At 36.4% G+C, this 14,233-nt stretch overlaps 1 pseudogene across 1 annotated transcript; it reads left to right on the top strand.

Annotated features, from left to right (window-relative positions):
* The first annotated feature begins 225 nt into the window (after window positions 1-225).
* On the top strand, window positions 226-12,954 carry LOC117625377 (annotated as a pseudogene). Its single transcript, XR_004585429.1, has 14 exons — window positions 226-1,854; window positions 2,050-2,163; window positions 2,396-2,544; window positions 2,637-2,847; window positions 2,962-3,205; window positions 3,302-3,452; window positions 3,539-3,836; window positions 9,657-10,901; window positions 11,023-11,129; window positions 11,374-11,516; window positions 11,612-11,819; window positions 11,938-12,181; window positions 12,272-12,411; window positions 12,498-12,954. The product of XR_004585429.1 is annotated as an uncharacterized LOC117625377 (transcript).
* The last annotated feature ends 1,279 nt before the right edge of the window (window positions 12,955-14,233 follow it).

Genomic DNA, 14,233 nt, shown 5'->3' on the forward strand with positions numbered 1-14,233 from the left:
TCCCGAGACTCATCTGTTGATTGTGACCTTAATTAACATAACTGTTAGCTCGAAAATGAACCGCAAGACACAACCTGTGAATGTGAAAGGAGGGAAATTCTTTCTTCACTAAAACAAATTTTTGGTCTTTCAATTGCTGATTGGTGGGGCCCGAGACCAAGCATTGATGCGCTCATTTGGCCAACTGGTATGTACCATACCTCTACAAAGTTACGTGATCTATCGATCAAGACAGAAAATAACAAAAAAAGTTTCAATTTTTACCTGCAATTTTTCCACCGTCGTTTGATGTTTGAATGAGGATGGCATTGGCTGCTTACCAGTCATTTGGGTTATCAGTCTTGCAATTTTTCCACCTGCAATTCCAGCATATAATGTTCTTTTCTCGATAAATACATCAGCATTTTGTAAAGATCAGAAGTTGCCTATGTTTTCAATCCGTACTACTTACCAGTCAATTGTCGTGTCCTTCACGGTACACGCAGGGTCTTCTCAGTCAACAATCACAAGGGTGTTCTCTAATTCTATCCTTAACTTGAATGGAACCAGTAGGAAGGGAGATCCAGAACAAAAACTAAATGGGTCATCTTTGTTTTTCGTTTATGATCGGTACTAATTTGCTCTCTCTGTTATTCACACTTTCTTTTGCAGTTGACAGCATTAGTCCCTCCAAGTCTATCCGTGATGGAACGACCTTGGTTTCAAAAGGTGGAAGCTTTGAGCTTGGTTTCTTCAGTCCAGGTAGTTCCGAGAATCGTTACTTGGGAATTTGGTACAAGAACATCCCAGTTAGAACTGTTGTGTGGGTTGCAAACAGATGCAACCCCATTAATGATTCTTCCGGCATCTTGATGATAAACAGTACAGGACATCTTGTGCTGTTAGGTCAGAATAAGAGTGTCGTTTGGTGGATAAACTCAGCTAAACATGCCCCAAGTGCAACAGTAGAGCTTTTGGATTCTGGGAATTTAGTACTAAGAGATGCAGGAACCTATTTGTGGCAAAGCTTTGACTATCCTTCTGATACGTTGTTACCAGGAATGAAGATGGGATGGGACTTGAGGACAGGTATAAAACGGAGTTTCTCAGCATGGAAAAATTCAGAAGACCCGTGTCCAGGAGATTTCACTTATGGGATTGAAATGGAACGTGATACTTATCCTGAGGCATATGTTCGGAAAGGCACTGCAAAATACTATCGTACTGGCCCATGGAATGGCCTGAGATTCAGTGGTTCACCAGAATTAAGGCCTAATCCACTTTATAGTTTCGACTTTGTCTATAATGATGAGGAAGTGTACTACATGTACAACCTTCAAAATGAGTCTGTAATCTCAAGAATAGTTTTGAACCAAACCACCAGTACTCGTGATCGCTTGACGTGGATTGAAGCAGATCAAACTTGGAGGGCCTATTCATCAGTACCAAGAGACTTGTGTGATAATTATGGCGTCTGCGGAGCCAATGGAAAGTGTATCATTGGTGAGAATCCAGTCTGCCAATGTCTAAAAGGATTCAAGCCTATGTCTCAAGAAAAATGGAATTTGATGGACTGGTCTCTAGGATGTGTGCGCAATAAACCATTAAGCTGCCAGGAAAGATATAAAGATGGCTTTGTCAAATTTGTTGGCTTGAAACTGCCAGATACTACACATTCTTGGGTGAACAAAAGTATGAATCTCAAGGAATGCAGAACCAAATGCTTGAGCAACTGTTCCTGTATGGCTTATACAAGCTCGGATATCAGAGGAGGAGGTACTGGCTGCGCCATCTGGTTTGGTGATCTAATAGATATCAGGCAGTTTCCAGCTGCTGGGCAGGATCTTTATATTCGAATGTCGGCTTCAGAATTAGGTATGGAACTTTGTAGCATCGGCTGCTTTTTAAATACTTTTTATGTGACATGTAGCTCAATTGTTGATTCCATGTTGTTTTGATAAGAAATCCATTTTTCTTCTATCTAAGTTAAATCATTGACCTGAGTTTTCCTTTATTGTTTGCTGCATTTTTTACTCATCTTCTCTACTGCATCATACAAACATGATGAAGAAAGTGGTGGTAAAGTGAAGACAGCAATGATAATTGCAGTTTCCGTAGCAGTAGTGTTTTCTGTAGTGCTGTTAGTTGGATATTACCTTCACCGAAACAGGAGAAAATTAAAAGGTACATTAACTACCTTAACCATCTTTGCAAAAAAATTGTGGGTGTTGTTTGATTGTATTTTGATGAATATTTGACAGAAAGGGATTTAAAGTTGTATGGAGTTTAATTTCGTGAAAAAGAGATGGTTAAATTAGTACATAGTCCGTTTGCATATATAAGTTTTTGTTTCCTTTACTCTTACTTATAAGCTATCACTGACTCAACCCCATTTCTACTACATGTTGGAAAACAGAGATAGGTGAAACAAATATGAACAATGAAAGGGAACCAGAGGAGGATCTGGAGCTTCCGCTCTTTGACCTGCCCACAGTAGCTAGTGCCACAGATAACTTTTCAAGCAATAACAAGCTCGGAGAAGGTGGATTTGGACCGGTTTACAGGGTAAATTTGTAACTTGTATTTTAAGGGCCAAACTAAGAAAAAATAACTACATCCAGATTTTCACAATATTTTGAAATACTGTAAATTTCCAGGGGACACTACTAGATGGACAAGAAATTGCTGTGAAGAGGCTTTCAAGAAGTTCTGGCCAAGGATTGAATGAGTTCAAGAATGAAGTTATACTGATTGCAAAGCTTCAGCATCGAAATCTTGTAAAGCTTCTTGGATTCTGCGTTCAAGGAGAGGAGAAAATGCTGATTTATGAATACATGCCCAACAGAAGCCTGGACTCCTTTATTTTTGGTTTGGACCTTTGGTGGCTTATAAATTTAGGCAGAATCAATTGCTTTAATATAATTCATATGTAGGTTTTTAAACAGTTTTGAACTGAAGTTGGATTTGGATTAAACTTGCCAGATAGTGTGAGAGGAGAACTACTGTTAGATTGGCCTAAACGTTTCCATATTATTTGCGGAGTTGCTCGGGGTCTCCTCTATCTCCATCAGGATTCCAGGCTAAGGATTATTCATCGAGATCTCAAAGCAAGTAATGTTTTACTTGATAATGAAATGAATCCAAAAATTTCAGACTTTGGCTTGGCTAGAACATTAATTGGAGTAGATCAGTCTGGTGGAAATACAAACAGAGTGGTTGGAACATAGTAAGTTTTTCTTATAATATTTTGCATGATCTAGTTTTCATCCTCATCAATGGTTTATTTGTTCTCACTTGCATATGATGTTTCTACTTTCAACAGCGGTTATATGGCACCTGAATATGCTATTGATGGGCTGTTTTCTGTCAAATCGGATGTATTTAGCTTTGGTATTTTGGTGCTGGAGGTCATAAGTGGAAGGAAAAATAAGGGATTCTACCATCCAAACCACAGTCATAACCTTATTGGACATGTAAGAATCAGCAGTATAATTTCTTCTTTATGCATATTAGGCCTGTGAATGGCAATTGACTACAGAGGAGTTTTGACATGTTTCAGGCATGGAGATTGTGGATTCAAGGAAGGGCTTTAGAACTGATTGATACGTGTTTAGAAAGCTCATGTACTCTATCGGAAGTGTTACGTTGCGTCCATATTAGTCTCTTATGCGTGCAACATCATCCGGAGGATAGACCAAGCATGGCATCTGTGGTTATCATGCTGGGAAGTGAGATTGCATTGGCTCAGCCCAAACAACCTGGTTTCTTTATAGAAAAGGAATCACATGAAGTAGGCTCTTCTTCAGGTAATCAAAAATCTTCAACAAACGAAATGACGATTACACTTCTGGAGGGCCGTTAAGAATCGATTAATTCATGGTATATAGGTTCATGCTGCTTTGTTTACTTGTTGTGCATACTTTCAAAACAAGTAACTTAGGGACCGTTTGATAACCATTTCATTTTTCATTTTTAGTTTTTATTTTTTGTGCTAGAATATAGAGGAAAAAGAGGAAGAATGAAAATGAGAATGAGAGTGAAGATGGAATTTTCTTAATATTCCGAGTCCTATGGATCTCATAAACAGACTTGTGTTAGTATTTTTCCTTCTGTTATTCTTTCCAACAGGCCCAATAAAAGGACTTAGGCCCATCCAATGACGAAGGTTCAGGCTTTAGCCAAACTGAGCTATGGAACCTAGCATTTATTTTCATTCTTTTTATTATTCACATTGGTTGGGTGTTTTTTTTTTATTTTTTTAATTTTTATATATACAAATAATATTCTACTTTAATATAATCTAAATTACGAAAAAGGGGATTCGAACTTGGGTGCAAAATTGAAACTATATTCCGCTCTAACCAATTTAGCTAAGCCCATTTATGCACATTGGTTGGCATGTTAATCTTTTAGAAACAGAATTTATTTCATTTTGTTTGAAACTAATGAAATAAATTGAGTGACGTGAGCATACGTGAATGTTCGGTCCAATGTGAGTAACATGCTCTAATTCCATATTAAAATGTGAAGATGCGAGCTTCAGAAAAACCAAAGTGTAAAGTCAATGTTATAATAATAAGGCAGAGAAAGGCAAGTTTTTTTTTGACAAATGAAAAGAAATAAATTTATTTGATGACTTGTGACCTGCTTTATCAGCCATGGCGTACGTTTAGGACTTTGAGGTTAAATTTAAATTTATAAAATATTTTGCTAAAGGACTTTAGCATATTGACATTGACCTAAAATCTTTCAACTGCAGTCACTGAAAAGCTGAAGAAACTTGCTCCAATTGAAATTGTGAATTAATTAGGCGGATTATGATTGCTTACAGAAGCTTGTTGGCTTGTAAAGACTGACGAAGAAACACCCATCACAATCCACAAATTATCAAAATCCATTGCTTATTTGATTTAGACAAATTTTTATAATTCATAGTTTTAATATCCTTGTGTAAAATATATCTAGAAAGGACAAAGTATAAAACTTGGAGTTAAAAATATTTGTCATGTAGTAAAAATAAAAGGTAATATCGCTATAATTACCATGCGTGGGGCACCTGGTGAGATAATAGAAAGTATTCTCTTTTGAAAATATTTGTCACCACCTTCGACCTTGGTGCTTTTGCCATCTCACCTAAGTAAATATATCTACAACCTGCATTTTCAAAATCCACAATCTGCAATTTCAAATAAATACTAACTCATTGATCATCAACAATCTGCAAATACTAACTCAAGTAAGCCTTACAAACCAAAATAATAAAAACATAACATAAATATAAATGGTCTACTACTCAAAGTCGTCAACTTCAAATATTGGCAGCAACATCACTTGTGGAATCATTTGTACTAGGGGTGGACACAGTCTGGTTCGATTCGATTCAAGTGAAATTTTAAAAAAAAATTGGCCGATTTGGTTCTAATCGATTTCGGTCTGGTTCTAATTGGTTTCAATCTGGTTCTGACCGGTTTCGATTTTGAACTGAATTATTTTTTTATTGTTATTTTATTTTATTTTTATTTTTTAAAAATACAAATTATAATAAACAATTATTTTTTGGGTTTGAAAATTAACAAATGATCCAATTCATACAATGAGAAATATTTTGAAGTTGAACTTGGAAAAAAAAAATTATAAAATTAAAAATATAGCATTGGATTTAAAAATTTTGTAAAAAAAAATACAAAATACAAAATTGGTCTGGTCTGGTTTGGTGTGGTGTGAAACTGGAACTAAAACTAGTTCGATCCGATTCCAGTCTGATTTGTTGACTTTTTTGTCAACCGACTTTTTTCCCCTTTTTTTCATCTGGTCCGGTTCTATGTTCCGATTTTCCGGTCCCGATGCCCACCCATAATTTGCACTACGTGGCAATGATGTAATCTCAACAAAACATACATAATGTGAGATAAAAAGGAAGAGGTTATTGAACAACTTTAAAAAAAGTAAAAAAAAAAACATTACAGCAACAAGTTATAATCTCTACAAATGCAAACTTACCAGATTCCATTTTCACCAAAGTCTAATAAAACTCAAGATCATCTTCAGTAGGCTTCTTGTTGAAGTAAAAGCCTCACACTTAAGCCAATCATTAGCGCAAATAAGGGCCTCAATTGTTGTCGGGGTCAAACTAGCTTCAAAATGATCCACAACCCTCTTCCCAACACTAAATGCAAATTTTGAAGGCACACTAGAAACAGGGTTAGTAAATACATCCCTCGCAACCTTAGACAAAATTGAGAACCTTGGAGAGTTTTCTCTCCCCGAAACTAACAAATCAAATCTACTGCTACTTCTGGATCTTGAGCTGCCTCCAATAAGTATTTATCAACCTCATTCTTTATTTGAACTATATCTTTGTCCTTTCTTGTTCTTAAAAACCTTTTTAAGTCTTGGATCACTCCCAACGACTTAATTCCCCCCACCCTGGGCATTAACCTCCACATTGGATTAGCTAAATGTTGGATCCTCTTTCTCATAAGCCTCATACTAACGCATTAAAAGTTATTTCACCCTACTTACCATCACCTCAACCTTAAAAGCATCATCTTCTAAATCATTATATAATGTCATTCAATACTTGAATTTCCTATTTTATATAATGTCATTCAATAACATGTGTTTAAGAAATTGTTGGTCACCCTTACAATTACCTATTGTTTGAAAGGTGGAGAAACACCATTACTAGAGGCTTTAGCAATGTTTCTTGTCACATTAGGTCTTGGTTTCACTAATAGAATGGTACAAGAAAGGTTCCAACATTCAGGGCAAACTGTGTCAAGGTAGTTTGAGATAATATTATAAGCTATATCTCAAATGGCTACTGATCTTATAAGTCCTAGTAATTCTGAATTCAAGAGAGTTTCAAAGAAAATTAAAGATATAATCTATATTGGCCATACTTTAAAGATTGCATAGGGGCAAATGATGGAACACATATATAGTTGTTGTGTCTAAAAAAAGACAAGTGCCTTATATTGGTAGAAAACGCATCACTATCCAGAATATCATGGTTGTATATGATTTATATTTTCTTGGGCTGTATGGGAGGGCGCCGCCCATAATACATGTAGTTATTAAGGCCTTAACAATACCAGCATTGAAACTCCCACATCCACCTACTGGTTAGTAATCAAAATGTTATTTATTTCAAGTTGGATATGTTTCTTCTATCAAATATGGAAAACAATATTGATATTGTTATTGATTCACATGTATAGATAAATATTATCCGGGTGATGATGGCTATCAACAAATGAAATGATATTTAGGCCTTTATAAGGGTGAGCAATATCATCTTCCTGATTTTTGACTAGAAAACCAAACAAGAAGGAGAAAGAAATTTTTAATCATATACATTCATCTCTAAGATGCACAATTGAAAGAACATTTGGAGCCTGGTGTGGTTGTTGAGCTTCTTGCTGCTGATGCCAAAAGCTTGGCTCGTCCAAGGATGGTTGTTGTGTAGTTCTTTTTGTGTTGTTTGGGCTTCGGCCCCTTTTTACCAAAAAAAAAAAAACAAAAAAAAAAATTTGGCGTTTAGAAAAACTGATGGAGAATGATATGTCAAATTCATAATTTTTCTTTGGAAAAACAAGTACAGGTCGTTGTCGCTTTAATGGCTCTCCATAACTTAATAAGAATTCATTCCAAGACAGATGTTGAGTTCCAACCATATGATAATGATGAAGAGCTACTTCCCCCAACACATGAGGCAGAGACTATTATAAAAGAAAAATTAACTCGTGCACGAGAGATGGATAATTGAGAGAAGTACAAATCTTCTTATGTCTTCTTGATATTTGTGTCTTTTTATTTTTGAACGGCATATTTGTGTCATTTAACAAATATTTTCTCATTATAACGAAACATTTATCCATGTAGTTTTTTTTTTTTTTTTTTGAGAAATTCTATGATTGCATTCATAATTCAGCTAAAAAAGTCACTAGCCACAAAAGGGCCATTACAATAACGGAGCGGTCTAATATCAAAATTAAGCAAATCAGGTATGTCTCCACTAACGATCAGGCAAGATCGAAGAAACTCTGGCATAGGCATCCCAACTAAGATTGCAAACTTAGAATAATAAAAAAGAGATAAAGCTTGAAAAAATCAAGCCATAACAATACAAATAAAACTCTCACCAAGGAGAGATGAAAAGCTCTCACAAAGGAGAGATGAAAAACTCTCACAAAAGGAGAGGTGAAAACTACACAGAGAACCCAAAGAGTCTCTGCAACTTATTTCAAACATAAAGAAATTGTAAAAAAGATGGTGGTGGAGATCCGACGCCGAAATGCAGGTGAAGATCCGACGTTGAGCCGCAGCCGCATTTAATGATTGGATGAAAATCATAATAAAACTAAGACAAATAGGGACAACTCTTTGTCTCTGAAAATGAGGGAAGAGATGAAAGGAGGAAGAGAGGAATCGAATAGGGGAGAGGGGAGAGGGAGGAAGAACAATGGCTTCCTCCCCCCTCAAAGTGAAAAAGGCTCTAAGAGTATTTTTTGGGAGAAAGGGGGCTAGGGTTTTTGTGTTTTGGTCGACCTCCTTCATCCATGTAGTTTTTTAAAAGAAAATTTTGGTATGATTTAGAGCTATATATATATTTTTTGTTTAAGAATGCTCAAAATTTAATATTATATGTGTTTTTTCAATTTTAATATGTTTGATGATGAAAATTTACAACAAAAAAACACTTTTTCTTTAGGTAGCCAAACACCATAAATAACATTAAAATCACTTATGTGCAGTATAAAAGCACTTATTTGCAATAAATTGATTCTATGTAAGAGCGATACTGGCATGAATTGATTCAGCTAAAATCACTAATGAGTAAAATCCCTTCTACAGAAATACTCCCATTCTCAAGGCCCGATTAACCAAACGCACTCCAGGCGTAGCTTGATTAGCTTTTATATAGAGAAATTCGAAAAGTCTTTTATTTGATTAATTTCTTTAGGAACGAACGATGGCTAAAATGAGCGGTAACTGGGAGAAAAGGGAAGAAGCCAGAAAGTTTAAGGTAGAAAAGGGAAGAGGGTGGCATTGGCGAGCCCAAGTACTTATTTGTTATTCCTTACAAGCAGAGGAGAGAATGTGGAAACAGAGATTACAGTGATGATATTTAGAGGTCGCAACAACAATGCCGCCACTTTCTCTGTCTTTGACAATCTTCAACTGCCAACAGTAAGTACCCAGACCTCTTTTGAAATTTTGAAGTAACGAATTCAAATAGGCCAAGATTTTGAGCCAAAAAGCTTTCAAATTTCGTTTGGATTAGGCAGTAACAATGTAAAATCTGGGGCTGATTTTCGTCCAAGATGGAAACTTTTACTCCAAAACGCATTTTGTATTCAGTTGTTGACATGTAGGGCCACACCCTTGATGGATTATGTAGATCAAGCAGAGGAAAATCTACTTTTGACTTGTCAAAAACCAACCATCTTCAAATTTCCACAATTCTTTGAAGTTTGGTTGAGGATGCATATAATCCTATCAATTCTGAACCACAAGTATCTTTCCTTTCTAATTATATCTTTAACTTGCTGGAAACCATTAGGCAGGGGACATCAAGGAAAAAAAAAGGAAAATTTAGAGTTTAATGGGTGAACTTTATTTTGTGCTTATCAGTACTAATTTGCTCTTTCTGTTATTCACAATTTCCGTTGCAGTTGACAGCATTAGCCCCTTGCAGTCTATCCTTGACAACACGACCTTGGTTTCAAGTGATGGAAGCTTTGAGCTTGGTTTCTTCAGTCCAGGTAGTTCCACGAATCGTTACTAGGGGATTTGGTACAAGAACATCCCAGTTAGAACTGTTGTTTGGGTTGCAAACAGATGCAACCCCATTAATTATTCTTCCGGCATGTTGATGATAAACAGCACAGGCAATCTTGTGCTGTTGGGTCAGAACAAGAGTGTTGCTTGGTCGACGAGCACAGGTAAACACGTCCAAAGTGCAATGGACAGCTTTTAAATTCTGGAAATTTGGTAGAAAGAGATGTGAAAGATGGAAATACAGGAACTTATTTGTGGCAAAGCTTCGACTATCCTTCTGATACATTGTTACCAGGAATGAAGTTGGGATGGGACTTGAGGACGGGTCTAAAACGGAGTTTATCAGCACGGAAAAATTCAGAAGACCTGAGTCCAGGATATTTCACTTTTGGGATTGAAATGGGACATGATACATATCCTGAGGCATATATTTGGAAAGGCACTGCAAAATACTATCGTAGTGGCCCATGGAATGGCCTGAGATTCAGTGGTGCACCAGAATTAAGGCCTAATCCACTTTATTGTTTCGACTTTGTCTACAATGACGAGGATGTGTACTACATGTACAACCTTCAAAATAAGTCTGTAATCTCAAGACTAGTTTTGAACCAAACCACCAGTACTCATGATTGCTTTACATGGATTGAAGCAGATCAAACTTGGAGGGCCTATTCATCAGTACCAATAGACTTGTGTGATAATTATGGCCTCTGTGGAGCCAATGGAAATTGTATCATTGGTGAGAATCTAGTCTGCCAATGACTAAAAGGATTCAAGCCTAAGTCTCAAGAAAAATGGAATTTGATAGACTGGTCTCTAGGATGTGTCCACAATAAACCGTTGAGCTGCCAGGAAAGATATAAAGATGGGTTTGTCAAATTTAATGGCCTGAAACTGCCAGAGGCTATACATTCTTGGGTGAGCAAAAGTATGAATCTCAAGGAATGCAAAACTAAATGCTTGAAAAACTGTTCCTGTATGGCTTATACAAGCTCAGATATCAGAGGAGGAGGTACCGGATGTGCCATCTGGTTTGGTGATCTAATAGATGTCAGGCAGTTTACAGCTGCTGGACAGGATCTGTATATTCGGATGCCAGCTTCAGAGTTAGGTATGGAACTTGGTAACATGAGCTGCTTGTTAAATACTTTTTATTTTGCTTCTATCTAAGTTAAATAATTGACCTTGATTTTTCCTATTTTTTAGCTGAATTTTCTGTTTATCGTCCCATCTCTACTGCATCATACAACCATGATGAAGAAAATGGCAGTAAATGGCAGTGGCAATTGCAGTTTCCGTAGCAATAGTGCTCTCTGGAGTGCTGTTAGTTGGATATTTCCTTCACCGAAGCAGGAGAAAATTAAAAGGTAGATTAACTAACCTACCCTGGCCATCTTTGCAAATTGTTCATGGCTGTTTTTTTATTGTATTTTGATGAGTATTTGATAGAGGGATTTAAAATTCGATCGAGTTTAATTTGGTTAGAAGAGATATGGTGAAACTAGTACATATTCCATCTGCATATATAAGTTTTTGTTTGCTTACTCTTACTTATAGGCTATCGCTAACATGAAGCCCATTTCTAATATATATGAAATAAAACAGAAATAGGCAAAACAAATCAGAACAATGAAGGGAAACCGAAGGAGGACCTGGAGCTCCCGCTCTTCGACCTAACCATAGTAATAGGAGCCACAAATAACTTTTCAAGCAATAACAAGCTCGGAGAAGGTGGATTTGGACCTGTTTACAGGGTAAGCTTGTAACTTGCTTTATAATAAGGGCCAAACTGACAAAGAATCACTTCATCCAGAGTTTAGGAATATTTTGAAATGATGTAAATTTCCAGGGAACACTACATGGACAAGAAATTGCTGTGAAGAGGCTTGCAAGAAGTTCTGGCCAAGGATTGAATGAGTTCAAGAATGAAGTTATTCTGATTGCCAAGCTTGAGCATCGAAATCTTGTAAAGCTACTTGGATGCTGCGTTCAAGGAGAGGAGAAAATGCTGATTTATGAATACATGCCTAATGGAAGCCTGGACTCCTTTATTTTCGGTTTGGACCTTTGGAACCTTATTTAGGCCAAATTAATTGCTTAATTGTTTTAAAATAATTAATATATAGGTTTTTAAACAGTTTTGTAAATATTACTGAAGTTGGATTTGTGTGCCAGATCAAGTGAGAGGAGGACTACTGTTAGATTGGCCTAAACGTTTCCACCTTATCTGCGGAATTGCTCGGGGTCTCCTCTGTCTCCATCAAGATTCCAGGCTAAGAATTATTCATAGAGATCTCAAAGCAAGTAATGTTTTACTTGATAATGAAATGAATCCAAAATTTTCAGATTTTGGCTTGGCTAGAACTTTAATTGGAGGAGATCAGACTGGTGGAAATACAAACAGAGTGGTTGGAACATAGTAAGTTTTTCTTATAATATTTTGCATGATCTAGTTTTCATCCCCATCAATTATGTTCTCACTTGCATATGATGTTTCTACTTTCAACAGCGGTTACATGGCACCTGGATGGGCTGTTTTCTGTCAAATCGGATGTATTTAGCTTTGGTATTTTGGTGCTGGAGGTCATAAGTGGAAGGAAAAATAAGGGATTGTACCATCCAAACCACAGCCATAGCCTTATTGGACATGTAAGTATCAGGCATATACTTTCTTCTTCAGACATATTAGACATGTGAATGGCCATTCACCACAAAGGAGTTTTGACATGTTTCAGGCATGGAGATTATGGAATCAAGGAAGGCCTTTAGAACTGATTGATACGTGTTTAGAAAGTTCATGTACTCTATCGGAAGTGTTCTGTTGCATCCATGTTAGTCTCTTATGCATGCAACATCATCCCGAGGATAGACCAAGCATGTCATCTGTGGTTATAATGCTGGGAAGCATTGGCTCAGCCCAAACAACCTAGTTTCTTTATGGAAAAGGAATCACATGAAGCAGGCTCTTCTTCAGGTAATCAATCATCTTCAAGAAACGAAATATCAATAACACTATTGGAGGTTCGTTAACGATTGATTAGTTCGCGGTAACTTAGTTTATAGATCGAAGTGGTGTCCTTTATTGAACAATATACAGGTCGAGTGATAAAAACCTTTTAGCTATTCATGTACATGCTACCAACTATTTTTCAAACGTACCCTTTGTGAACGAAGCAGTAAGGTTATCTTAAAGCATGACTATGTGATATTTTAAATTGGAATTAGAATCTTATAGTATCCAACTTAAAATCAATTAAAATAGTAAAGTACAATACACAATGAGTGACGTAAGAGCACATGTGACCATTGAACTCAAAACGTGAATAACGGACCATGGTACCATAGTAAAGCCGAAGTCTGAAGTCAATGTGATAATGAGGCATAGAAAGCCTTCTTCTTCTTTTATTATTATTATTATTTTTTTTAAATGAAAAGAAATGCATTTATTTGATGACCCGTGAGCGTGACCTGCGTTTTCAGCCATGGCGTACATTTATGACTTTGAGGATGTAGGTATATATATATAACCTAAAACATTTCAGTCTCTCGGTCGCTGAAAAGCTGAAGAAAAGAAACTGGATCCAATTAAATTTGTCAACTAATTTCTAGGTTATGATTGCATAAGTACCGCCATTAAAGGGTATGTTTTCCGAAAGGTTGTTGACTTGTAGAGAAAAACAAAGAAATACCCATCGCAATCCACACGTTATCAAAATTCAGTGCCCATTTGATTTAGATAAATTTATACAAGTCATTGTTCTCATAGCTTTTTGACTCAAGGAAAAATAACAGGCGTAATGAAATGTCTGTGGAAATCTAGAAATTACATAGGCATGTGATGCATTTTTCCACAAGCTTTTTGACTCAAGTTAAAAACAACAGGCTTAATAAAACCATGGACAAAATACTTGGCTCCTTTCTTAAGACACATCACAGTCAGATATATATGTGCAGAAATTTTTCATTTTGCAATTTTAATGAGTTAGTCTTGCACGTGTATTTGACGTAGCGTAGTGTCTTTTTGGAAGAAGAGGCTGATGACAGCAAAACCTTCATTCTAGAATAGCTTGGTTTGGTTGGATCCCAGTATTTTCTGAGCTAAATCAACCTAGGTCCGGATGACACCCAAATGCTGGAACTCTTGTTTGCTCATGAAAGCGATCGGACAAGTGACGTGGTCGTCGGGCCAAGAGTTTTTCTTCTTCTAGAATGACATATTATGTAGTGGTTTGAAAATTCAGACAGAATAGTCCAAGTGGGGTTATTGATATTAAAGATAAAAATACAAAAAAAACAAAGTCGTCTTGTTGATGAGTTGCTTTTGGTGATAATTTAACCGACCTTTAATTAGCTTGACACTTCAGCAACAAAGTAGTTCGACTAACAATTGAATTTGAATTTTTTTTAATTTAGGTTGAGAGTAAGCCTGAAAACATAATAAAATGAACTAGAACTGTGCAGGATGTAAAAT

The sequence above is a fragment of the Prunus dulcis genome, chromosome 4 (assembly GCF_902201215.1).
Source record: "Prunus dulcis chromosome 4, ALMONDv2, whole genome shotgun sequence".
NCBI classification, from domain to species: domain Eukaryota; kingdom Viridiplantae; phylum Streptophyta; class Magnoliopsida; order Rosales; family Rosaceae; genus Prunus; species Prunus dulcis.